Below are 13,693 nucleotides of genomic sequence, written 5' to 3'. Positions count from 1 at the left end.
GCTCCAGCACTCGCCCTTTGGCACTCTAGGCTATGGAAGCTGCTTAGTCTAGAACAAATGTCGGACATCTTCAGGGATAGTTTCAAAAACTTCAAATTTAAATGGGGGCCCCTGGTCGCCTTGCTTTCCCGTGGTCTACCATCCGCTGTTTGTCCTTCCTCTCTTAGAGCATTACACCTCTTTCACATATGAAATGCAACCTATCACAACGAATTGGAGAACACAGTTTTGTCTCTGTGCCGCCACCATGTTAGGGGAGGGAGTTGGGTGAGGGTTGGTTACTTATTTTAAGTTCACTGCTCCATGGTTTGGAGCGGTCTCCCTACGAACTGCAGTACTTCTTGTATAACACCTTCCGTCCAGAAGGAATCCAGAGCGAGCCACCACGGAAAACAATGGGACACTCTCTACCTTGTTTTTTGCTCCATGCAGGACACAGGGACTTGCCCTAACCCCAGCACCGTTAGAAACTGTACCCCCTTCCAATGCATTATATTAAGATTGGGTTGAGGACAATCTTTAGTAATGTGTAACTCGTTACAGTTTCAGTCCTGTTGAGCGTCTGTAACGTCATCCGTGTGGGAACTGTGATGGTACTACGGTATGCTGTACTATGCCAAAATTCAATAAAAATATGTTTGGAAAAAAAGAAATTGGTAGCAGCAACTCAGTGGCACTACCTACAACATTCTGCAGGGCCAGTATAGCACACCAAGGAATTATTAGCAACCCCTGCTTGTTATCTCTGTTTGAAGACTATGGATTACTTTTTAAGATTCTCATAATCAGACTTAAACAAAGAAAAAAAGAAGAAATGATCTAAAAACACACATTGGTGTGGAGTATGGGTAGTCCAAAGGAATCAGTAAAGCTTTGAAACAACCGATCCCTTTACATCCTCTTAAACATAGTTGTTCTTCTTTGTGTGCTTGCCTTGGGCTTTGCTTTGTTTGCCAGTTCCCTCATCCAGATTCTTCAAGGTTATCCAGTAGTTGTAAAATAACTTTTTTTTCTGATAGAGACTTCTAACTCCATATTCCTCACCTGTTGAATATTCCCAGGCATCAGACTGGATCTGGAAATGTTTGCATAGCAATTCTCCCTTGCATCAACAGATGTCATTGTGTATAGTCATTCTACCTTGTTCTGCTCCGTCCCACGTGGGTGTGACATTGGGACCAGTATGTACAACACTTGCTTGTACTGGCATTGGTTCCTTTCTGCAGCAGGTGACACAGATCCAAAGCTTCAAGTGTCATTTGACAAATTAAGATTTTCTTGAAGATATTTTCTCTACACACACAACCAATGCCACACCTGGAAGCACTGAAGGTAATTGTATCAATATCGATGTCACTGGTTGAAGTTACGATCACTTGATCGGATTCTGAAGCTGCTCTTCCGACTGAGTTTAGGGTTTATGCCGATTCTGAAACAGATATAACAAGGGGAGAAAGTGTATACACAAAGGGAGTGCTTAGGAAGTCTAGAAATATTCATTTGAGCATTCAGAATTCAATTGATGCAAAGTCTCTTCACATTATCATCACGTGAAATATGATCCTCTTATACATTCACTAAAGCGGGAGGCATGGTATAATGTTTCAATCAAAAGTTTCTTTATTCTATTAAAGAAAATTGAGCCATTTGCTAAGAGTATTTTCTTCGACTGGTCTTGCTCTCAGATCAGTGAACATGACGTGCCTTCTTGGAAGATACACCAATGATTTATGGGATTGGGTGTCTGATGTTTTATCACAGTCCCAGGTGAGATCTGTCTACTTTTACCACGATTAATTGCTGACGGTGCGGATGTGGCTAATTATTTGATTTAGTTAGGCCTGGACACCACTATTTGCCTAGGAAGTGCTTTTGGTACAAGCAAGACAATAAGACGCCATGCTTGGATTCTTTCTACTGATTATTCCACAGATGTTCAGCATTCTCTTGTGGGCATACCTTTTGATGTCTCCAGGTTGCTTGGAGTGAAGTCAAACTCAGCACTTAAGAGACTTAAAGAAAGTAAGGCTACTGCCTTAACTGCAGCAAACCTCACAGTCAGGAAGCGGGCTGGCAACATTCAGGCCCCCAGGGGAGCAGTCAGCCCAACCTTGGCCCCCCCTTCAGCAACCGCATCAAAACCTCTTATATTTGACCTTGGCACCCCACAATTTCCCAGTTAAAGGCAGGGTCACGTTTTACCTTCCCAGATGGATGAGCGCATCACCTTAGACCAGATCAGTAGGTGTTCCGGATCATGGAGCAAGGTTTGTTCTGGGTGACAACTTGTGTATATTCCAAGAAGAAGTTTTAGCTCTCGTGGCCAAGGGAGCAATTGAGATGAAGCTGGTTTCAGAAATCAGTACCGGTTGTTATTCCGTCACTTTCTGATACCGAAGAAAGATGGAGGCCTTCGACCCATCCTAGATCTTAACCCTCTGAACTTTTTCGTAAGGAAAGACGCATTCAAGATGCCCATCCTTGTGCAAGTTCTGTCTGCCCTGGATCTAGGAAACTGGATGCTAGCTCTGGATTTTCGGGATGCATATTTGTATATTCCCGCCATAGTATTCACACAGAAGTTACTTGTTATTTCAGTAAGGTCAGGAGCATTTTCAGTTTTCAGTGCTCCCCTTTGGCCTTAGAAGTTCACCTCAGGTGTTCACAGAAGTGCTGGTGGTGGTTGTAGCACATCTGCTGAGGTTGGGAATACGAGTCGACTGCAAAAGATCTACAGTGATAGTTGCTTGACTTCAGTTGGACTGGCAGAATCCCCCTCTCCCACCCAGTGTTAGCGGTTGTGACAGCGGTTGTGACAGATACTTCGTTACTCGGTTTGGGTAGTCATCAGGAAGAGGTGGAGATCAGAAGATCAGCAGAGGCTTGGCTTCACATCAACCTGCTGGAGCTGTGAGTGATTTGCTTGAAACTAAAGATATTCTTTCCGAAAATCAAAAGGGAGCTGGTGTAGGTTCTCACAGACAACACAACCGCCATGCAGTAGTGCAACAGTCAGGGCGGAGTGGGGTCGTGGGCCGTGTGTCAAGATGCCCTCTGCCTATGGACGTGTCTAAACATTTAGGGTACATCCCTGACCACCCAGCACCTGGCAGGATCTTTAAAAGCTAGGATGGATGAACTCAGTCGAAGTTGACTAGCGGATCACAAATTGTTATTACACTCAGAGTGGCAGAGGAAATCTTCTAGCAATGGGGAGAACCTTGGCTCACTCTTTTTGCCAACTCAGAGAATGTGCAGTGTCGAAGCTTTTGCTCATTGGAGCTCCTACGGCAGTCCTCTCTCGAAGACACCTTCTGCCAAATCTGGGGGTCAGACTCCTGTATGCTTTCCACCCCTCCCTTTCCTGCCCAGAGTGCTGAAAAGATCAAGAGAAATCTGGTGCAAGTAATCCTAGTGGCACTGGATTGGGCAAGGAAATTATGGTATCTGAAACCTCTGACCGTGAACACAAGTCCCCCCTATCCAGCTTCCTCTTCCAGAGGACCTCCTGTCACAGCAACAGAGCTGCACCCAAACCTGCATAACCTACTGACTGGATCTGGAAAGTTTGGCATAGCAAGTTCCCTTCTTTTGTCACACAACCTTCTTCTCCATGTGTGGGGATCGAGAGGAAACAGTTAATGGTATTTAATCTTCCTCCAGAAGTAATTGATGTCATTCTGGCAGCTAGGCATCTTTCTATGAAGACTGTTTATGCAGGACACTGGGAGAAATTTGTTGTTGGGTGTTGTTCGTGGCCCATCCAATCCTTACAGGCTTCCCTCTCTGACATATTGTTGTTTTATTTATCATTGGCCTAGCGAGGCCCTGCTTAAGCCATCGTTAAAGGTCACTTCTCAACCGTTTCTGCCTTTAAATGTTTACCGGATCAGCCATCTCTCTTCAGATTACCTGTTGGGATTATTCATTTAAAAAAGCTGACCCATATATTCCTACCTATAATGCAGCAGTGGGATCTAAATCTTATATTGACCTACCTGATGTGCTTGCCTTTTGAGCCTGTACACAGTTGTCCTTTAATCCTGCATACTCTTAAAGTGGTGTGTTAATCACCAAAACATCTGCCAGGCGAGTGAATGAACTTTGGGCTTTGTCTTCTATTCCACCATTGTTTCCATTGTTTATTCCTTCGAACAAAGGCAGCATTCCTTCCTAAAGTAGTTATGCCCTTTCATGTATTGCAATCATCACCTTATCAACATATAAGGAGAAGGAACAAGAGGGCCCTTAGTTTGAAATTATCAGTGAATTTTGACAGGATGACCAAATGTTTGTCTGGTTTTCTGGAACAAAGGATGGCAAGGAGGTACAGAAAAGAACCATTTCCATATTAATTGACTTATATAGTAATATCTGCAGTTGGCTAGCCAAAAAGCAGCTCCAAGAGGGTCTGTGTGCTCACTCCACCAGAGCAAAGGATGTGGCCATGTAACTTAACTGCGAGGCTGCTATGTGGGCATCTCTGCCCATATTTACCGAGCATTAGTGCCTGGACAGCTTTTTTGACCTATTTGTCCTGCAGGATTGCCTGGGAGATACTGCTTTGATATCTATTCAAAAGGTAAAGAATCTGTTAGAAATTTCTATCAAAAGAACAAGTTGCTTACCTTCAGTATTGCCTTTTTTGGTACTCTGTCTAACCGCAGATTCCTCACTTACCCTTCTTCCTCCCAGTTCTGTGAAATAATCTCATTCATTTCAATCTTATAAAGATTCCATCTTAAAAAGTTCTGTACACTGTTTTCATATTGTTTCTATGAGCTTCATGTCTGTTGTCATGGACAGAGTTCAGAAAGAAAGTGATGCCAGCGCGAGCAGGTGGTGTATATATGCTGGTCCCGACATCACATCCGTGCAGGATCAAGCGGCATAAGGTGGAATGGTGCTGCATGACCCCACCTGTCTACGCGAGGGAGAATTGCTATGCTAAAGTTTCCAGATCCAGCCCGACTGCTGTTTTTTTTCAGACGGTGAGCAATATGTGGATAGTCTCATTCTGAAAAGACGGTACCGAAGGCAAGTAACGTGTTCATTTATATAGCACTTCATCATCTTCCCACAAGAAGCAGAGAAAGAGAAGGAACAAAGGGCCGGGTTTAGAGTTCGGCGCACCTAGTTACTCTGTCACAAAGATTGCTGATATCTCACCCACTGTATTACAATTCCATTATATTATTATAATATGGCAGATGGGATATATGTCACGTTTGTGACGGAGTAACCCGTCCACCAAACTAAATCAAGCCTTTAGTCTCTTGTTCCTCAAGGAAGTAGCCCTGAATCTTGTTGGCTGCTCCCTGACGTTGGACTGTTCCTCATTGTTGGAACCAATTATGCCCTTAAAAATGATGAAACCCGTAATTTCTGACTCTATTGGCGGATCCCACACATGTCAAATCCTTCCAGCTAGCTATGCTATCTCTTCAGGATGGCTCAGATACCCTATGGTCCAATTTCCAAGTGTGGAAGTGATCCTACAGCTTTGCACTTCCTCTGCACCTCCAAGGCGCTGTTCTCGGTGTGTTCGACGCCACCTGCAATGGCAACATCCAAGCCACTTATAGTGGTGCCCTTGTAGCCTCCTGAAAATATACGAGTGGCAAAAGAGAAAGGCCTGTTTTGATTGCGATCCCTTGGTGGAGTCTCTTCCCAGAGACCTACCTCGATGAAATAATGTTTTGTGTCAGACTGGTCTTGCCTAAGTAGATTTATTGCCATACATAAGATGATGACGCAGAGGCTGATTACCTTCTCCATTAAACTAAAAATAGGCTTAGCCTGGATTTATGAAATACATGTGGTTTCTGGTTTTGATCTCTCTCCAGAATGGAGTTTCTTACCCTTCTGACCCTCCTTTGTATGGAGTCTCTTCATTTACTACAATGGTACACAAAGCAGCAGAAGCATTGGAGTTGGCCTTGCCCACTGCAGATGTGAAATCTAACATTGTAATGGAGATTCTGCAATCTTCCTTTGCAGTTTTGGAGCCTCTGCTACCTTTCAGTAAATCGCTATTGGAGCATGGCTTGGCAACTTTGAAAAAACACTTTTCGGGCCGGTCAGTTCAGAGAACTCCCTAGACTATACAGTTCTGCCCTGTGTGATCCAGACTTCTTATCATCCCACGTCTAATGAGCCAAACCCCCTCTTCAAAATTAAACCCAAATGCCTTTCTCATAACCCCTTCAGACCACCAGTCTTAGACTGCCCTTCTCACTGAGTACACCACATTCCCTCTGGGCCACTATGTTCACCCCCTTTGGGAGATGTCACAACTGACTGTTATCAGTCTCCTCTAACACATGAAAAAGCCTTTATCTGATGTGGTCAGCAATTTCTGGGATACTTTCAACATAACGTGAAGTGATAATATTAATAATGTATTTATTGACAGTTAATTAAAACTATTCTTCAATATAAGAAAATAAAAGGATATCACAACTATGTGCAAGAGGAAATAAATAGCAGTCCCTAAAGTCCTAGTTAAAACATGCATTAAAATGTCCCATGTGGATGGAGCTCATTTGAGTCACAGCTGATAATTACCAGATTAGAGCTTGTGAAAATTGCCCCAATTCCTGGTATTTCAAAGTGTTTAAAACCCGGGGAAAATGATTAAGTTAATAACACTCCCTAAATTCATAAAAAAGATTGCAGCTACGTACAAGAGGAGATGACTTGCCATCACCAAATTCATAGTTTAGGCATGCAGTAAGATATCCCAGGGGAGTAGAATTCATTTCAATCGCAGCTGACGGTTGACAAATTAGAGCTCCGGGACATTTCCCCAGTTCCTTGCATTTAAAATGGAGAAGTATTATTGAAAAAATAACCCTCCTTTGAGTCCTAAACAATACTTAAAATAAAATATCCCAACGGAGCAAAATTAATTTCAGTCATGACTAGCAGGTGTTTGATTGGAACTGCTAGTCGGTACCGCAGTTCCTGTTCTTTTTTAATTCATATAGAAAGGGTCGGGCCTGGCTGAACAGCTCCATTTTATGGACCCCAAATTAAACTGTACAGACTATGACCCAGTGACGATTCCCTTCAGTGTTTTATTTTCTGCCAGTTGCCCAATAGTATTTTATGAATTTTCCTAAGAACATACCGTCTATGTCACCGAAGAACAGAGAAATTGCACTGCAGCATATTAGAATGTTCGCTTCGTGAAAATCCGGTAACAGCCCATTCTGACACCTTTGGCTCTCTTAATTTCTGACATAAATGGTATTTCTGTGTGCCTGTAGCTGCTTGCTTAAGCTTAACCCAAAATGTTAGTAATGCCTTTTTTTAGTTTAGAGCTTGATTCCAAAGATTAAACATAAGTCGAATTTGTGCTTGGCTAACAGAATTAGGTAGTTTAAGAACAGTGCAATGTAATTGCACCTAAACCTTATTTAGCTTGTTATCAAATTTGTGCAGATAGGCAATCATTCCTTATGCTGCCGAAGGCAGACATTTTTCATGTAGTACATTTTTAAGTGGCTGCACGTTTAGGCCCTTCAAGGCATGTGCTGTTTTGGCTTAAGCAAACCTTAAGCCTGGCTTTCTCTTTTTTTAGCTCTTGCATGTGGGTGTTGCAGTGTTCCGAAGTTTCAAATTCTATCCTTGGATATTTATTTGAGCGAGTGTTTGCAATCTGATTGCCCCTCCCCCATCAACCATTTGCTTAGAATTTTCCTTTTCCTAGAGAAAGCTAGAACTTTTGGTTTGCCATAGTTGACTTCAAGAACAAGTCGTTTAGCGAATGTTGGAGGATAGTGGTATTGTCTGCAAATTTCAAGATTCTTAGATGATGTTGGTCGATTTTTGGAGGGTATGCTCTAGGGCTTGCAAGTGCTCCCTCCATATTTGAGACAAATACATTAAACATAAGTTAGGCAAGCGTGCAGCCTTGCTTGAGGCCTTTATTGACATGGATGTTTTTGTCAGTGTACCTTCTCTGTCTAGTTTCAATTGTACGCAGTTATTTCAGTACAGAGGAATAATTGCATTGTTATGTTATTATGGATACCCCACTTGACTAATTTGGCTTAGAGAAGGCCTCTTTGAAAATGTTTTTTGAAAATCAATAAAGCAGACAATGACAAATTTTTCTTTTTCCGCTGTACCTTGAGCAAGGTGGGACGGGGTCACTATAGTATGCGGACGCGCATTGCAGTAATGTTGCTTTTAGATGACATATTACGTTTGGATTTTGATTTTGTTGTTTTTGTCGGCTGGTACATTATTTTAAGATTCAGTACCGATTAAAACTCTAATCTTTTAACCTTCTTACCCGTGCTTTCTCCCCATCTGCTGTGCCTCGCCAGCTCTCCGGTCCACCACTGGCCAGTGGCATAACGAAACTTGAGGGGGCCCCCCCAGCAAGGTACGTGGAGGGGCCCCCTACTGTAGCGGCGGCTGGTGACATTTGACAGTGGTGGCCTTAAAATTTGTTTTTTCAATGCACCGCGGCGAGAAAGCGAGCGAGCCCGAACAACCTAAGGGGGGTGTTTGGGGGGGTTCTTCCCCCGAGAAAATGTTGAAAAATGAGTGGGCAAACGGTGCATTTTCAAGCAAAATTGAGAAAGCAAAAAGGTTAATAAAGCAATTGTGAAAGTGCAGTTATTACATTAATAAAGAGATATCATATAATAACATAGGTAGCTGCTTATTTAGTATAACCACAGCGCTTCATAACAGACTTCGAGATACAATGCTGAGTACCTCACAGATTTTTTTTATTTAACAAACAACCAACTAAACAGGTCACAAACTAGCAGCATTCAAGAAGAAATTTTAGGATCAATGTATTGCCTGCCTGGTGATGATGGTGATATGATATTCTACCTGGCAAATCCCATGCCATGAGGGGTGGGGGGGGGGTGGAATAAGAGAAGATATGCATATTGTGGACTCATTTAGTTCACCATTCAAAAGACCACAGCAGGAGTCACACATCCAGACAAGAAATATAAAAGTGTACAAAACTGATGCAACGACTTGAACATCTAAGCATTGAAACCATTGTAGTGGGCTTTAATAGTCTGGGTATTGTAATGATTGTGACGGCAGGATATACATAGGTTCACATACCATCGATCTTCAGCTTTACTTCACTTTGTAATATATAACGCCTTAGCAGTCGCCTTAGCCTACACTACAACTACAGTGTACACACTACACACAGCAGTATAAAACAGAATTGCATGAGATAAGGGCTATGGAGAGATAAAGGGCAATGTTGGAGTGTCAGTGTGGTAGTGTGGGGGAATCTGTGGAGAAGAGTTTTTTGTGTCAACAAACAATATTGCCCCAGGCGCCATCAGTGCTAAAGCAGGCACTCTCTCTGATCTTGTCTCGTCACTCGTGCCCAATGCCCAGTTGATTCACACCAGAAAAATCTAAAATCCCTTCATAAAGCACCAAGCTGGCTTGAAATTTTACAGTAACTTTACAGGTAGAAAAATGTGTATCTAACATTTTCCATTGACCTAATGTTACAATTGGACTCCATAACTTCCGCTTAGCTTGCTACACATGTGGATTTGTGAAAGCAGCAGTTAAAATCAACAAGCATTTGCAATACAATAGGTCTCGCATTTGCGAGAGTTAGAGCCATTGGCGTTGTAAATTACAATGTCTTTTATCTACCTGTTTTGGCATGGAGCCTAATGAGTGCATGTAAGGTTGTGACTAAGTCAGTTACCTTTAATATAGTTACTTATAAACAACCAGTTAGGGTGAAGCGGCCAGTGTTAAAAGCCATACGTCACTGTGTCTGCAAGAATAGTTAACCATGTGTTAGATGTTAATGGTAGACTGATAGATGATAGGCTTGGTTGGGGGAGATAATCATACCTGCGACTGCAGCGTAAGAGCCTTATTTGTGTTAATATACCTAGTGAAATAACAATATTGAGAGCAACAGAAATTACACAAATTCATGTATGCACATTGGGATTACCTGACAGCAATTTCATTATTGGTAAATCCAATCAACAAGTACTGTATGTCCCTATAAATGCAAATATGAAACATATGAAACAAGCATTTGCAATGCAATAGGTCTCGCATTTACATGAGTCTAAGCTATTGGCATTGTAAAATGACAATGCGTTTTATTTATGCTTCAAAAACATAAACATCAATAGAAGGCATTGTCATTTACAATGCCAATAGCTCAAACTCGCGTAAATGCGAGCCCTGTTGTATTGCAAATGCGTGTTTGGTAGGCACGGGGATATTAAGTGATTTGCCCAGATCACAGGATGTTGAGCCGACTCCCAGGCTCGAACCTGGTTCCCCAGCTTCAAGGTCAGCAGCTCTAGCCGAGAGACCACTTCATCCTCCTCCCCCATGTCCCATATCTGGCCTAAAGTGCTACCACCTCCTCACTCCCCCTTCCGATCACACACCAACCTCAACCTGCACGATCTACTGATGCTCCTCACTCACAGAATACTGTACCACCTGCTCTTCATTGCTATGAATTCTGAGTGCAAAGCTCTACCTCCTTGGAAAAGGTCCCCAATATTTTATTTCACCTTTGATGTACGCCTATAATTTTTATTGATGTGTTCTAACTTTATTGTGAAGCGCTCTATAAAAATTACAAAAATCAATAGAACACTCATCCTCGTGGCCTCATCGTACCGATTGCCTCGGACCGACACCCATGGCAACGGTGCGTTCCCTGTGATGCACCCACGGTGCTCGGCTGCATCACTGCTCGGCGCGCGCAGAACAAAATTGACTGGTACGGGAGGCAAACTCGGTCGGTCTTCTTTCAAACCCAGCTTCGCAGCGGCCTCCCTGTCACTTTCCCCTGATGGGAGCCACGCAGCCTCTACCTACGTCAAGAGACTTCATCTCCTGCTGGCCTCGGTCTCGTCGGCACTCGTTGCTTGTCGGGTCTCAGACATCCCCTCTTGCTTTATGGCCTGCCTGGCCGCGAGCCACCTCCCCGAGTGTTCCCGTGCGTGCAGACCGAACACCGCCCAGCCTTAGGCTCTTCACAACCCCCTGTGAGTGTTTCTCTGTAAGTTTGCCAACATGCGCCCCCTCACCTCTCCTGCGCCACCCTGTAGCCTTCACGTCAGTGCAACTAAAGGTGAAATTGACCGGCCGGCAGGGAAGAGCTGCCTGGCAGAGATAGAATGCACCAAGTAATGGCAATGGGGTTGGGCCCACCGAATTGCTACACTGGGCTGCGTACTCCACGATTAGAGAATGTGGCTTGACTGTTTTCACAGGCGCTCCCGGTTGCTGCCTGCCAGGGTCCTGGCGTATGCTTCCTGAGATGCTTCTTAAACGAAGGGCCCTTATGCACCTGTTATTTCAATGTTTGACCTCCTAAAAGCAATATTTAAAACAAGCCGTCTCCGTGGAGCCCACGGGGGAATGGAAAGTGAAAGTGCTGAGGAGGAAGGGGGACAGGAGATGTGCACACCGCGTGGCTGTACGTGCTCGTTCACAGGCTCCAATCGCCAAAAGCCCTGTGCGTGCCCATCTCCTGTCCCACTTCCGAGACAAGTCAGCAACAATAGATCTCGCTGGCGACCGCGCTTTCGCGCTGTGTTCGCCAGGCGAGACCTAAAAATTGAATTTAAATTAAGCGGGGGACAAAAAGCAATGAGGGTGCTAGTGGCGAGTCGAGGAGGTCATGAGAGATATGAAGATAAAAACATGGAAGGAAAATAGTTGAATAGAGAATGGAGGGGAGATTTAATAAATAAATTGGATGGGAAGGAGGACTGGGATTCAGAGTGGGCAAAAAACAGATGTGTGAATGCAGGATCAAAGACATAACGTTTTGAGAATTTTCAAGGAAGACTGGTTTTTAGATTAAACAAAAGGCATGAATGTAGTCAAAAGTTGAGGGTGGCTGGAGAAGAAAGTAGATAGAATTCAAAGATGAAAGCGTGTAGGGTGGTTGGCGTGGAGAAGCATGAGCAATGGTCAAGAACTGACATGGTTGTTAATTTATTCTTAACAAAGGGAGCATAATAAAAATACCCACAATGTGCCTTGCCTTTAAAATGTGCGTTTCCAGTTTTGGTCATGTTTGGATGAGACTACACAGTAGAGGTTTGCGTCAGCTTCACCTCAGCCATTTATTTAACTAAGCTATATGAGACAGTGTAGTGCTGTTTCCTGCCATGTACACAGGTCTTGTCTAGTGTCCTGGTCCTGGCTTTGCCACATGTAGTGGTTGGTTTCATAGCTGTAAAGAAAGCAGACAGCATGAAGCTTTGGATGGAAACCTCACATTTGCTGCACATGGAGCACCATGGAGGAGTCGTCCACTCTCATAGACAATTGTGTGACATGTAGCTCTTTATGCCAAATGCTATTGGACTGCAACATTTGTTACCTTCCCATACACAGTACACTAATTTTATCGCTCTTGGGAGGATGAAGGTATAAGTCTATCCTGAAGGTATTCAGAGCATAGCCTGTAGGTTTAATGCAGTGTTCTACTGATACTTTAACCCACTAAGTTACCCTACAAGAAAAGCAAGAGACACCTGGAGTTCTGGTGACACCGAATTCAAAATGGAGCCAATGTGTCTGTAGCTTTACACAAGCATGCCCCTGGAAGGAAATCGTTAAGTGATACATGACACCACCTAAAGCACAAGTATCAGAACTAGAAAAAATGTGCCATTGCAGGGATTTTCAGCTTTAGTGTGAAATGTTTTATAGAGCACTGCCTCCCAAATCACTTCAGTCCAGCAGCAATTTTTAACACAGCAAGAGGTTTGGCAGATGGGAGGAGGAGGTTTGCCATGGCAGAGATTGAGTGTGGAAGGCAATGGAAAATGGGACAGGAGGGATACCTGTGAGGCTGTGACTTCTGAATTTTCATGTCTGAAGTCAAGGCAATTTCTTTCTGAAATGCACAGGCATGCACACTGAGCATATGTGCCTGGGTGAGAGTTTAGGAAAAGCCCGAGTGTAGCAGCAACATGTATTAAAAAAACTCTGGGCCTTCACAGATTTTTTAAATTTACAATCTCCACAAAACTATAAGAGACTTTTAATTGTGATCCTTTGATGTGCCTTACAGTTCCATATTCAAGCTCCAAAGCCCCATACAGTGCGGAAGCCCTGTCTAAATAAGGCCCAGAGTTCTAATACTGGCTTTAGCCTGCCACCCTTTCTCCACCCAGGATGTGATGTTACGACCAGAGCTGCCTATTTAGGAACTGGGGAACCAGGTGTAATTTCTACTTGAATTGTCTGCATTTCTGGGCATATCAGTTAATTTCACATGGGTCTATAAAAAATAAATGTGACCTTGTGTGATGTAACTGGTGCTCATAAAGCGCTCACTTACTTCGGGTCGAGTTTGCGGTATATAAAAACCGCAAAAAGAGATTGAAAACATAGCCTTAACATGATGAATGACAAATAGATACTCATTTAGTGGCCGATTTGTACAAAGCGAAACCAGAAAATATTGATAAATCACGGCTACCCCACTTAAATGGTGTGATCTTAGGCAAATATTTTATTTTACCAAAACTCAATTTTCTTCATTATCACGTATACATGAACTTTTAAATATGTGAGTTCAGAATATTAGTTGTACAAAAGGTGCGGTTAAAAAAGCCAAAATATTGTGAAAGCTTTACCGTCAGGTAGCTACACATAAAATAACTTGAAACTTAAATATTTTTTT

General features: G+C 43.2%; 1 protein-coding gene across 1 annotated transcript in view; it reads left to right on the top strand.

The window, feature by feature from the left end:
• The window catches only part of WASHC4 (WASH complex subunit 4), a 987,939-nt gene that overhangs the window by 547,907 nt on the left and 426,339 nt on the right, over positions 1–13,693 (top strand). The window lies entirely within an intron of this gene.

This window comes from Triturus cristatus, chromosome 4_1 (assembly GCF_964204655.1).
Source record: "Triturus cristatus chromosome 4_1, aTriCri1.1, whole genome shotgun sequence".
NCBI lineage: Eukaryota > Metazoa > Chordata > Amphibia > Caudata > Salamandridae > Triturus > Triturus cristatus.
Note: the sequence above shows the minus strand (reverse complement) of the source record. Positions and strands in the feature narration are given on the sequence as shown.